General features: G+C 50.0%; 1 long non-coding RNA gene across 2 annotated transcripts; it reads left to right on the top strand.

Annotated features, from left to right (window-relative positions):
• The first annotated feature begins 235 nt into the window (after positions 1-235).
• LOC116588559 lies at positions 236-12485 on the top strand. 2 transcript variants are annotated; one of them, XR_004285002.1, is made up of 4 exons: positions 236-441; positions 585-644; positions 5669-5762; positions 10895-12485. It is a non-coding gene; the product is annotated as an uncharacterized LOC116588559 (long non-coding RNA). The 2 variants fall into 2 exon arrangements; XR_004285001.1 differs by having other exon boundaries at positions 236-644.
• The last annotated feature ends 618 nt before the right edge of the window (positions 12486-13103 follow it).

Genomic DNA, 13103 nt, shown 5'->3' with positions numbered 1-13103 from the left:
AGAGAGAGCATGAGCGGAGAGAGGGAGAAGCAGACTTCCCAGGGAGCAGGGATCCTGAAGTGGGACTCCATCCCAGGACCGGGATCATGACCCACCCTGAAGGCAGATACCCAACCAGCTGAGCCACCTGGGGGCCTGGATTCAAAAATATAAATGATAAGCTGCTCTTGGGTACAAATTACTCCCTTGTGAGCTTGCGGAGTGTGACCCACTTATCTCTAGGGCCGATCGCCAGTTCAATCCTGCCCAAGTGGCTGAAAGCCTGTTTGTTTTACGACAAACAGGAAAAGGGGCCTTCACTGAAGTTCGGGCCCAAGGCGGAGTCTGAAGCCGACACTCTACTATGTTTCTTCGGGGAATCCTGGAGCTGAGACTGTTTGAGATGCCTCTCTTCCCCACTTTTGGACCAGAATAGTATTGGAAGAGACACCCAGGCCTCCGGTTCTGACCACCACCGCTGGGGGCTTGGGGGTGGACTGGGGGGAGGGGTGGATGAGGGGCTGAAATGTCCCCATGTGATAAGCCAGGAATGTGTCTCTGAAAAAATAATCGTGATGTCTTCATTTTTCTGTTGCCCTTTGCAGCTGTTTCCAAACCCTTGCAGTATCAGTGATTTCAAGGAATCCTCACCTCCTTCTGGAGAGGTAGGTGGAGTAGGTTTTCTTATCACTGGGGTACAGCTGGGGAGACGGAGGGTCTGGGAGGCCATGTGACTCGGCCCAGTCACGGGGCTAATAAGCGGCTGAGCTGGAACTTGAGGCTGGGTCTCCTGATGCTGAGTCTGACGCCCAGGTGACCAGGAGCCTTGGCAGCCACCCGGCCCTCAGAGGAGGGTGTGGCCTTCCCCCAACAGGACAGCCCCGCTCCAGGTCTGGGTTGGCCCATTCCAGCTGTCTGGCCTTGAGCAGCCTAAGGGTCTCTGTGCCTCTTTCCTCATCTGGAAAATGAGCAAAATCATAGTACCTGAGTCCCCATAAGGTATTTTGAGAGTAAATGAGATATTATGGAGAAAGCAGAACACCACATCTGGCCTAGTGCAGAGACATCCATAAATGTTGTGTCTCCTCCTCCCCCAAAAAGTCTTTTTTTTTAAGGCACACCCGAAAAAGTTATTTAAGAATCCTGCCAAAGCCTCATTGCTTCCCCATAATGCTACCCCTTGCTACTGCTCTTTTTACTTTTCCTAGCCACACCTCTTGGGATCTTTCTGACAACCCCATAAAGTAATAGAACCCCAAAGTCTTTTTGCAATCTTATTTTTTTTAATAAATTATTTTTTAATCAAAGTGTATATATATACATATATGTATATATATATATTTAAAAGATTTTCTTTATTTGACACAGAGAGCACAAGTAGGCAGAGCAGCAGAGGGAGAGGGAGAAGCAGACTCCCCACGGAGCAGGGGGCCTGATGAGGACCTCTGTCCCAGGACCCTGAGATCATGACCTGAGTGGAAGGCAGACGCTTAACCGACTGAGCCACCCAGGCACCCCTTCTTCGCTCTTGTCTTACAGATGAGTGGAAACCAAGGCAAGAGAGGGGACCACCCTAAGACAACACCTCTGTTGGCCACTGAGCTAGGACTCTGGGCCTCTTGTTCTTTCAACTCTTGGTGACTGGAAATCTTTCATTGTCCAGGTTTCCTTCTCTGCTTTTGGAAAGCACAGCTAAGAGACCTAACGGAATTCTTCGAATGTTCAGGATTACCTTTCAGAATGAAAACATTGGAGAGCAAAGTGGGTTTGCAGCCTACAGACCCTCCTTCCAGCCCATGCGGCCTCCCAGCACCTCCCTGGGCCTGAGGGTTGCAAAGGCAGCCCGGGGTGGGGGGCGACTTCCAGCTGACTCCCCGCAAGTGGGTGACGGCTGAAAAGGTCAGAAGGGCACTGCTCCGGCTTGATAGTTCAGCGTCAGCTCTGCTGCGGGATATCTGAGAACACTTTGAGCAAGTCAAGGTGCACCTCTGTTTCCTAATGTGTAAGAAAAGAGATTATGTCTCAGCTGCCTCGCTGATAACCCAAAAGGGACTTGCTTAAGGACACCAGTGACATGTTATAGGCACTTAAAAAAAAAAAAAACAAAAAAAACCCCTTTTTTATTATGAAAAACTTCAAACCACATTTAATGTCAACCAAATGATATAATGAACCCCCACGGATGCTTAGTCTGTCATTAACTGTTCTGTCTCTTTTTTCATCTGTACCTCCAGCCCCTCCCACTTGGTTACTTTGTATAGTTCTTTTCCTGGGTGAAATTTACAAACACAGACATGCAGAAGGCTTAACTGTGTAACATGGAGAAATAGATTTGTCCATGTAAACTATATCTCTATTCCAATATAGAATATTTGCACCTTTCTGGAAGGTTCTCTCCTGTCCAGCATGGGCAAATAAATAACTGAACTTACGAAACAAACACGGATGTGAGTTTAGCACTCTGAGGGGTAGCACCTGCTGTCTTCGGGCTGGCTAGGTCAGAGTCGGATCTGAAGTCTTAAGCTCTTCTTCCCCTCCCTGCTTCTGTGCACTCTTGCCATCCTTTGTGTCCCTAGAAGTGATGGCCTTCTGCACAGCCTCTGTATCCAGTTATCCTATTACAAGGCCTTTACAACCCTAGCTGCAGATTCGTAGAAACAATGTTTTGGGGCACCTGGCTGGCTTTGTCAGAGGAGCATGTGACTCTTGATCTCAGGATTGTGAGTTCGAGCCCCATGTTTATTTTAACTAAAAAGAAATACATAAACTTTAAAAAAGAAGAAGAAGAAGAAGAAGAAGAAGAAGAAGAAGAAGAAGAAGAAGCAGCAGCTTTCTTTTGTTTTTCTGAAATACTTATTCTCCAGGTTTTTTTCTTTTGTTCCGCTCTGTTTTTCTTTCCTATGACTGCTTGCTCATCACGTGGCTATCTCCCTTTGGAGCGTTCTCGCCTTTCCGTGTTCGGCCCATCCTCTCTGAGTTCACTGTCCTTTGTTTTGGACAGTTTATACCCTGGACACTAGACACTGAGCTGTAACCCTAGGGTCCCCTGATCAAGGCCAGGCACTTGTTCAACAGTGAGGGAGGGAGGAAGTGAATGCAAAAGAGACGCTTTAGCTCAGGAACCCCAACCTGTCAGCTTTGCCATTTCTGGACCACATCTCTCTCTCTCAGCACTGAGCAAGAAGCTATTTATCTGCCCCTTTGGAAGCCCCAGGATGAGATAGGAAGGAGGCTGATTTACTGGCAAAATGTGACCCAGAGGACCATTCTCCCCCCACCCCTCATCATTTAAAAAAAAAAAAAAAAAAAAAAAACACAGAGCGAGGCTGGGCTATCAGGGATACTTCCTGTTTTCCTCTCTTGAAAGCATCCTGGATAGATGAAACAGGGATCAAAGGGACCGTCTGCCTCTGGGGCTTCGGGACTGGTAGAATGGCTTTTAACCCTCTGCTGCCTCCTACACCTTCTATTTCCTGGGTAGATTTAACTTCTTGAGGGCAGGGGCCTTGCATTCATTCATTCATCAAATGTTACTGGACTCCACTCAACGCCAGGCTTTGTTTGAGGACCTGGGGATACAGGGATGAGTATGACACAGTCCCTGGCCTTATTCATCAGACAGCAAATGACCGCCAGTGCGGACACGATTAAGCAAGCCCTTTCTCTGGGTTCTGCCCTCACTACATGCTTTTTTCATGCATTCAATCCTCCAGACAAGCTTGCGGTTCTTTATTATGCCCATTTTACAGATAAGGAGAGCAAGTTTTTTTTTTTTTTTTTAAAGATTTTATTTATTTATTTGACAGACAGAGATCACAAGCAGACAGAGAGGCAGGCGGGGTGGGGGGGGGCTGCGGGAGGCTGCCTTCCTGCTGAACAGAGAGCCCGATGTGGGGTTCGATCCCAGGACCTCGAGATCATGACCTGAGCCAAAGGCAGAGGCTTAACCCACTGAGCCACCAGGCGCCCAAGGAGAGCAAGTCTTTTTTTTTTTTTTTTAAGATTTTATTTATTTATTTGACAGACAGAGATTACAATCAGGCAGAGAGGCAGGCAGAGAGAGAGGAGGAAGCAGCCTCCCTGCCGTGCAGAAAGCCCAATGCAGGGCTTGATCCCAGGATCCTGGGATCATGACCCGAGCTGAAGGCAGAGGCTTTAACAAACTGAGCCACCCAGGTGCCCCAAGTCTTATGAAAGTTAAATAACCTGTCTCTGGGAGCTGCCAAGGCTGGGGTTAGAGTTCAGTGGTCTGACAGCAGCAACCTGCCTTCTTAGCTGCCTCCGTGTCGGAAAGGCAGGAGTGACTCACTGCGGTAATTGTTACAAACTGTTGCTGGGCTTGGTCAGGCAGCTTCTGATGACCAGGTGTGTTTTGCATCCCGCTTAGGCACCGAACTGGACTAGAATGGAGGTGAGCTGCTTTGTAGCCCCTGAAGACTGGAAGCAAAGCCAAGAAACTAAGAGGTCCCTTTTGGCCCCGTCACATTGCAGGTTCTTTCTGCCATTTCTGGAACAGATCTTTATTTTTATTTTTTCTTTTTTTGTGGGGGGAGGGACATTTTCGAGAAAAACTTGAGAAAAACTTGCTGTTGATAGGTAATAAGAGCAACCAAGGGGCGTCTGGATGGCTCAGTGGGTTAAGCCTCTGCCTTCTGCTCAGGTCATGATCTCGGGGTCCTGGGATCAAGCCCCGCATCGGGCTCTCTCTCTCTGCTTCTCCCCTCTCTCTGCTTGCCTCTCTGCCTATTTGTGATCTCTCTCTGTCAAACAAATAAATAAAATCTTAAAAAATGAAAAAAGAGCAACCAAGTGAACATATATATGGAGGGATTATTCTAAGCCTTAGCTTCTGTCCTCACTTGCCTCCTTGGGCAGAAGTTTGTTTTGTTCCCCCATTTCTGGGGAGGAGCTGAGGCTCAGACTGGTTAGTTAGCGCACCCCAAATCACACAGCTAGACAGCACCGGGGTTTGATCCTAGGTTTGACTAACTCCTAAACCTAACACTTTAATCATACTTGTCTCCCCGATGCTGAAACTTGGCAGTGGGAGGAAGGAAATCCCTTCCTGCCGAGCTTCCTGACAAACTGTTAAGTGGCAGGTGAGGATACCAAGTAACCTTGAGATCTGTCGGTGAGGGACATTGGCACACAAGGATCTTCAGGTGCTTCCGATCTGCAATTCTATCCCTTTAAGACCCAGAGCTCCCATGCCAAGGCCAGTCCACGATCCTCAGAGATTTCAAGGGTGGGGAAACTGGATTGAACGCGCTGACATACAACAAGGGAAAAAAAAGACCTCAGCATTTTTGCCTCGCCTCAGTGGCTCCTGCCTTTCCCCCCACCCTCCCTCTCTCATTTATTTATTACTCTCCTACTCCCTGGCCAGGCTGCTGTGTCAACACTGATAAAAGCAAATCTCCCCACAAACAGGTGCAGCCAGAGCTGCCCCTTGGACAGCTGCCAGGGAATGTGATCGCTCAGCTGAGGTGACCTGCCCCTGCCCAACCCCCTTCTCGGGTTCCAGCCCAGGGCATGTGTCCTTGGGCAGTTACTGTCTGTGTGCTCAGAGCCTGGTATCTCCGTTGGCATCACAGACTCAAGATAGCAGATGTGGTTGGGGTTGGGGTGGGTCTGTGCAGGATGGGGGGGGGGGGTCCTCCTGGAGTATCTTGTTTATTTTCCCTTTCAGTTTCTTCTGAAATGCAGACACTACTGTGCCACCAAGTTCCTCCTGCAAGTATCTGAAATTATTTCCCAGGAATATCACTGCCTGATTTTTCTAGGTAACAAATGTTTTTTCCAGGCCTACCCATTTCCGAATTCACACATACGCTTGCAGTGTAATGATCCAAATGACATGATCTGAGTACCCCCTGGGGCTTCCTTTGCTGGGTTGGGGGGTGGGTCACTTAAATATGTGGTGAGCCAACCCTGTTATCCAGAAGGCATTTCGATGCTACCAAGCCATGTGACTTTGACTCTTTGTAAAAGATGGTATTTCACCCCCGTTTCTGTGTTTGGTCCCCAAGCATCCTTTCCCCACTTCCCTAGGGCACCAGCCTTTCCGGAAATGCCCTAGCTCTGCAGGCAGCCTCTACCTCCCCGAGAGGTAAGAGGGGGCGCTGAGGCAGGGAGGGCACCTGCACCGGGTGGGCCTGCTGGCTGAGGCCGGGCCGGGTGGAGGGCAGGGGCTGCGGCTGACCGGAGCCGCCCAGCCGCTTGGCCCCCTCCATGGAGCAGCACCCAGCTCCGGCTCCGGGAGGAGAGGAGGTTGCTATGCAAATGCGCGGCGGCCAGCGGCCCCCTTTACCCAGGGGCCCTCTGGTTGCCAAAACAGACCATTCCCCAGAACAGTCGCCTAGAAACGGGCGCTGTCATAGCAGCCTCTGCGTGGCAGCGAGCCAGCAGCGCTGCCAGGAGGAGCTGGGTCAGGGTGTTCAGACCTCCTCGGCACCCCCTGCCAGCCCGTCTCCACCTCAGGGAGGGGAGTGGTGGCTTGGGCCCCTCCTTGGAGCAGGGGAGGGCACTAATTGGATTGAACACTCCAGAAACACATCAGCAGCTCCTCCCTGGGGGAAAGGAGTGTGAGGGGGAGGCTTCACACGGGCTTTGTGATGGGTCTCAGCCTCGCCCTCCTTGCAGCCTCGCCCTGACTTGGTCCCTACCAGCCTCTGCCCACCCAGCACCTTCCTGGGTCACCACAGCCAGGTCCGGGATGGAGGGCAGGGGGCAGAGGACAACCAGATAACCACCGAAACATTCAGCCATGAAGGAGGAGGGGTTCACGATGTTATAGCAATTCATAGAAGTTACAGGGTCTGACCTGCTTGGAGGGGTGAGGGGAGAATGCCCATCAGCGGCGGCTCCCGGACCCCTTCATCCCCCAGCCTCTCCTCCCCTCCTCTCTCCTCTCCCTCACCTCCTCTCACCCAGCCTGTGAGGCTTGGCCATCCCCACGCCCTGAGAGCTAGGCGCTCGCGACTTTTTCCTACCTTATTTGGCAGCAAGAGAGCTTGTCATTTAAGCATGTGTATCTAGCCTCTTAACAATTAAACAACAGCATAAACTTCTAAAAGCCAGGACCCATATAATTCTGTGACAGCACACCTTGACCGTGAAGAACGAGCCTGATTTTAATAGAGCCGCTTGAATGTGGTGCCTTGAATGTGATCTTTATCACCTTGGGGAGACCTCGGATGTTGCCTTTGCAGCAGATTGGCCTTCAGAGACCACTTAAAACCTCACGAACTCTGGGATTGGGGAGAGAAGGAGATTCAGTGACAGCCTGAGTGACATTAGGCCAACAGGTGGGCTACCAAGAAGTAAGTGACTCCCCAGGACATCATTCCCTGTGGTCCAGATGCTACAGGCCAGGGGCAGAGCAAGAGTCTGACGGGGGTGGGAGGACAGCCTCGTACCTGCATGCTGGGCAAGGGAGTCTCCTTCCTTCAGAATCCACAGGAGGCCTTGGGAGCCCAGTGGACTCTATTAACACAAGGTCTTCCTCCAATCTTGTTTAGTAAAGCAACGTGTACATATGTGATCTCTCCCTTCTCTTTCTCCTTTCCTTCCTCATGTATCAAGTGCCTACCTTGGGCCAGGCCCTGGAGATTCAGAGACTGATGAAACTGATGCCATCCTGTAGTTGTGAGGAGAAAAACAATGCCTAGTGTAAGGGACATTTGCCATACATTATGGTTACCGGTACCGTTTTTTTTCTTTTTTAAGATTTAATTTATTTAATTGACAGAGTTCACAAGTAGGTAGAGAGGCAGGCAAAGAGAGAGGGGGAAGCACACTTCCCGCTGAGCAGAGACCCCGAAGTGGGGCTCGATCCCAGTACCCTGTGATCATGACCTGAGCCTAAGGCAGAGGCTTTAACCCTCTGAGCCACCCAAGGTGCCCCCACCGGTAACTTTTGATTAACTTTCTGGTGCCTGTGGGTTTTCCCTGGCTCATCAATTTCACACCTCTGAAGGGTAAAGGCCAGAAATTTCCTTTCCCAGACCCCTTTGCAGCTCAGGTGTCTGCACATGACCCAGGCTCCACCAATCTGATGCAACCACATGGGTTTTGCTTTGGAAGACAGTAAGAGATAGCAGGCATCCCGGGGAAGGGGGCTGGAGGAGGCATCTGGCCTTCAGAGCAACGGGAGGGACGTTCTGAGGTCCAGTTTCTACCATCGTTGAAGAGGGGGAGTTGAAGCAAGTTGCAGAATTCATGCTGATAGCTGCCATGGCTTGACTAGCAAAGTACCATGGGGTGGTTTGGGCATCATCTCTGACTTCTGAGCCTGAATATTTTCCTTTCTGGATTCTTCTGTGAGCCACTGAATGTTTTATTTTATTTTAAGATTTTATGTATTTATTTGACAGAGAGAGAGATCACAAGTAGGCAGAGAGGCAGGCAGAGGGGGTGGGGGAAGCAGGCTCCCTGCTGAACAGAAAGCCTGATGCAGGGTTTGATCCTAGGACCCCGAGATCATGACCTGAGCCAAAGGCAGAGGCTTAACCCACTGAGCTACCCAGGTGCCTCTGAATGTTTTGTTTTATTTAAAGATTTTTTTTTTTTCTATTTATCTGAGAGAGAGAGAGCACGTGAGTGGAGGAAGGGCCAAAAAGAGAGAGAGAATCTGGAGCAGATTCCTGAGTGTAGAGCCCAATGAAGGCCTTGATACTGGGACTTTGAGATCATGACCTGAGCCAAAATCTGGAGTTGGTCGTTCAACCAACTGAGCCACTCAGACGACACTTGAATGTTTTTTAATCAATTCCTTTTCTGTTAGAGTGGATCCTGTTGTTTGCAGCTGAAAACTCTGATGCACATGGGCGGATGGAAGAATAGGTAGCTTGAAGGGTAGGGGGGTACATAAAGGGGGGGAATGAATGGACAGGCACCAAAACTTGGAGTGAATTTTTGGCAGAGGGGGATGGGACTAATAGGTTATTTTCTCCTCTTGGGTTCTTTGTATTCCTTTTCTTCCTCTTCCTTTCTTCTCCGAAAGCATATTACTTGCATAATAATAGTTAGCAGAGGGGCGCCTGGTTTGGCTCAAGTCATGATCTCAGTCATAAGATTGAGCCCCAGTGGAGCTCCGCACTCAGGAGGGGGTTTGGTTAGGATTCTCTTTCTCTCCCCTTCTGTGTCCCCTGCTCCCCGCTCGTGCTCTGTCTCTCAAATAAATAAAGTTACCAGAAATCAACATCTAGGAGAGCTCACAGCACAGGGAAGATAGAAGGCCAACTCTGAACACTTGGGGCTCCAAGCCAGTAAGAGTTCCACGGGACCCTGATTCTGGAGTTTGATCCCAGCCACCATCCCACTAAGCTTGCCCTGACCACCCCCGCAGAGCCTTCTCTTTCTCTCGTCCTGTGAACCCTACACCCAAGGCTGTGCCCCCCAATCTGAGGCGTGCACTGGCTCCTCCGGCTTTGTGACATTTTCCTATTGTTACCCAACAACCCTATTTCACCTTGAGCAAGGATGACACACACTTGTGACTCATCCCATATTGTTCTGCCTTCTCCGGGCTATTGACTGCCAGCGGTTCTGACCGTCCCTCGGCGGGCAAGTACCACAGCCTTGCTCTACAGCTATTTTTCACATGTCCTGTCCCATCGCCCAGCATAGATCGTCAGTTCCATGAAGGCTGGAATTGCAATTTATATGAGTTTTGTAAACTCCATTCCCCATGGCTTTGTGGGAAGGGTCTGAAGATATGCTTATAGAAGATGAAGATCATATGGTTTCTTTTCACCTTGATGACTTTTTGTAGTAAACTTAAAAAATTTTTTTTTTTTTTAAATTTAGGGGCACCCGGGTAGCTCACTGGGTTAAATGTCTGCCTTCGGCTCAGGTCATAATCCCTGGGTGCTGGGATCAAGCCCTGCATCAGGCTCCCTGCTCAGTGGGGTACCTGCTTCTCCCTCTACCATTCCCCCTGCCTGTACTCTCTCTCTCTCAAATAAATAAATAATATAAAAAAGATTTATTTGAGAGAGAGAGTGTGAGAGCGCGCGCGCGAGTGCGCATGACTGAGGTGGAGGGGTAAAGGGAGGAGGGAACAAGGTCCCCACTGAGCAGGAACCCTGATGTGTGGCTCGATCCCAGGACCCAGAGAGCATGACCTGAGCCAAAGGCATCTACTTAACTATCTGAGCCACCTGGGCATCCCAGTTTTCCACAGTAAGCTTATTTTTAAGTAAACTCTGTGTCCAACCTGGGGTTTGAACTCATGACCCCGAGATCAAGAGTTGCATGCTCTATAGACTGGGCCAGCCAGGTGCCCCATTCCATAGTAAAAAAAAAAAAAAAAATTTAAAGATTTTGTTTGTTTGACAGAGACACAGCAAAGAGAGGGAACACGAGCAGGAGGAGTGGGAGAGGGAGAAACAGGCTTCCAGCTGAGCAGGGAGCCCGATGTGGGTCTTGATCCCAGGACCCTGGGATCATGACTCTAGCCAAAGGCAGACACTTAACGACTGAGCCCCCAGGCGCCCCTCGGTAGTAAAATTATAAGCTTTTGCAGGTAGGACCCTTTCCCTCTCCCTTCCTTCCTCCCTTTCGTCCCCCCTCCCCCCTTTCCTCCCTCTTTCACTCCCTCCCTTCCTTCCTTTCTTCCTTCCTTCCTCACTTAATAAATGTCCATGATGTGCCAGGTGTTTACAGTTTAATATCAAGAAACACATACAAATAGACAAATAAGTTAAAAAAAAAAAAGTGGCAGAAGAGCTTGGAGATCCAAGTGTGCAGGGGAGAGGGGTATGATCGGTGTGGAGTGGGAAAAGCTTTTTCACAGGAATAATATCAAACGTTTATTCTAGGACAGCTCTGTTCTCAGTATTTAACATGTGCTCTTGGGCTTAATTTTCAAAATAGCAACATGGCAAGTACTATTGTCACTTCCATTTTACAGGTGAGGAAGCTAAAGCCCTGAGACCTTTACAGAGCTGGGACATGCACTGGGGCTTCTGAGTTCTAACATCGATGAGCTTCACTGCTGTACCCTACTGCCTGCAGCAGATTCTGGAACTGTGAGTGAACGATCACCAAGCTTAGAGGCCTACATAGTCCAGGGTATGGCACCCAGTCACTCAATGACAAGTGAGAACCCATTACCACAGCCTTGGATGTTAGTTCTCTTTGTTTCTTGAAAGTTAATTTCATTGCAGGTTCAAACCTCTTACGTTATCTCCCTTCTAGACCACTCTCTCCCCTTCTGGTCTGCTTCCTACCCAACGGCTCTCTCTAATGGCTCTTGAACATCTAGAGTCAACCTTTTCCTCCAAAAGAAATACACACACATCCATATACCCTGCGAGCCTCCCCACTGCTCTGTGGCCTTCCCCAAGCCCCTTTGCTCCCCACGATCCCCCCCCCATGCTATTTTTCCTCAATGCCATTGAATATCACCCGCCACTCCCACCCCCCACCACAACACTGTTCTCTGACCGAGAGGACTTGGGAGCTGCGTCCTCCTCTGAACCGCTCCAGCACTGGGGTCTCAGCCAGCTGCTGCCTGCCCAGGGGCTGCAGGGTTATTGCAAGAAGTCTCGGTGTCTATTTGTATTCCAAATATCGTCTGCCGACTGGATAAGTAATGTCTGGGTATGACTGTGCTACTGCTTTTCAGCTGTGCTGAATCCCTGGTCGTTTTTCCACTGTGAATTTCCCCGGTTGACTAAAACCCTAAATAACAGCCCCTTTCATTTGCAGGACTGCAACAATTTCCAAGCTGTGGGGAGGGAGTCCTCCCGCCGGAGCGGGTTGGAAGCCACTGAGCCCAGGCTGTGGAGGCAGCATGTTGTCCCTGCTCCGCAGAGACCTAGTCATGAGACCTGAGGTCAGATTCCAGCTCCTCCCCAGGCTGGTTGGATGATCTTGGGGGCAGCCCCGTGTGACCTGGAGAGCTTGGGTTTCCTCATCCCGAAGCAGAGATTGTGAACATGATTTGGCAGGATTGTCAAGATGATTAAATGAGATAGATCAAGGGCTTTGAAAGCTGTGGAGTGTGGCACAGATGGAGGGATTGTTGTGGTCATCTAAGACACTGACACAGATGGTCAGCTTCTCCAGGGCAGGGACAGTCCCCTCCCTCAGTGACACTTCTTGCGTTCAACGCAGGTGGGTGAGATGACCTCGTAAAAACACCTCTAAGCGACGCGCACAGTGGCTCAGCACACAGGCGTTTAATAAACGGTAATGGGTATGTATGCATGTGCCTCTGGTTCGAATCTTCTGTCTGCCCCTGGCTGGGTTAGAGAGTATGACAGTGGGCGAGGTTAGCGCTGACAGACTCTCGAGTCCTTGTCTACCACATGGCTGAAGTGACAGCGGCTGCTTGGTGAGGCGGCCGTGAGGCTGAAGGAGCTGTCTGTGTACCAGAGCTGGGCACAAACTGCAACTCCGTGGGCAGCAGCTCTTGTTTCACTATGATTTTTTTTTAACTTATTTAGGAGAGAGCACACACGCAAGCGGGGCGAGCAGCAGAGGGAAAAGGAGAAGCAGACTCCCCGCTGAGCAGGGAGCCCCATGCAGGGCTTGATCCCAGGACTCTGGGATCATAACCTGAGCCAAAGGTAGCCAACCGACTGAGCTCACCCAGGCGCCCCATGTTTTACTATTATTTATTGAGCAGTGCTTAAGGGGGTGGTGTGAGGAGGTCACCAGACTGGGAAGGAAAAAATCTAGCTCCTGGTCTGAGTCAGCGAGGCCTTCAAAGGCAGCGAGCCGCTCAGACCCAGCCTCTCAGAGTCAGCCCAGGTGAGGTAGCCTGCGTGCCATTCCCCCACTCCCCACACCCTTGGCTAGGGGCTAGCTCCCCAGAGCAGACCTTGGTAGGTACAGGGGCGCACATCGAACGCGAACGTGTGGCTGAATATGAGAGTGGTCCAGCATGCATACATTCCTGCTTTCATTCTTTCCCATCAGAGCAAAAAGGTCTGTCTTGCCCTACACCAACCCACCTACCTTCTTTTAAGTTTCAATTTTATTAACTTTTTGGCCAGGTCATATTTGCAGAGGGCACAAAATTTTAAAAGGTGCGAAGAGCATGCAACTCTTGATCTCAGCGAGTGTAGAGATTACTTCAAAATTAAAAAATAAAAAATAAAGAAGCAGGGGCA

The sequence above is a fragment of the Mustela erminea genome, chromosome 4 (assembly GCF_009829155.1).
Source record: "Mustela erminea isolate mMusErm1 chromosome 4, mMusErm1.Pri, whole genome shotgun sequence".
NCBI classification, from domain to species: domain Eukaryota; kingdom Metazoa; phylum Chordata; class Mammalia; order Carnivora; family Mustelidae; genus Mustela; species Mustela erminea.
Note: the sequence above shows the minus strand (reverse complement) of the source record. Positions and strands in the feature narration are given on the sequence as shown.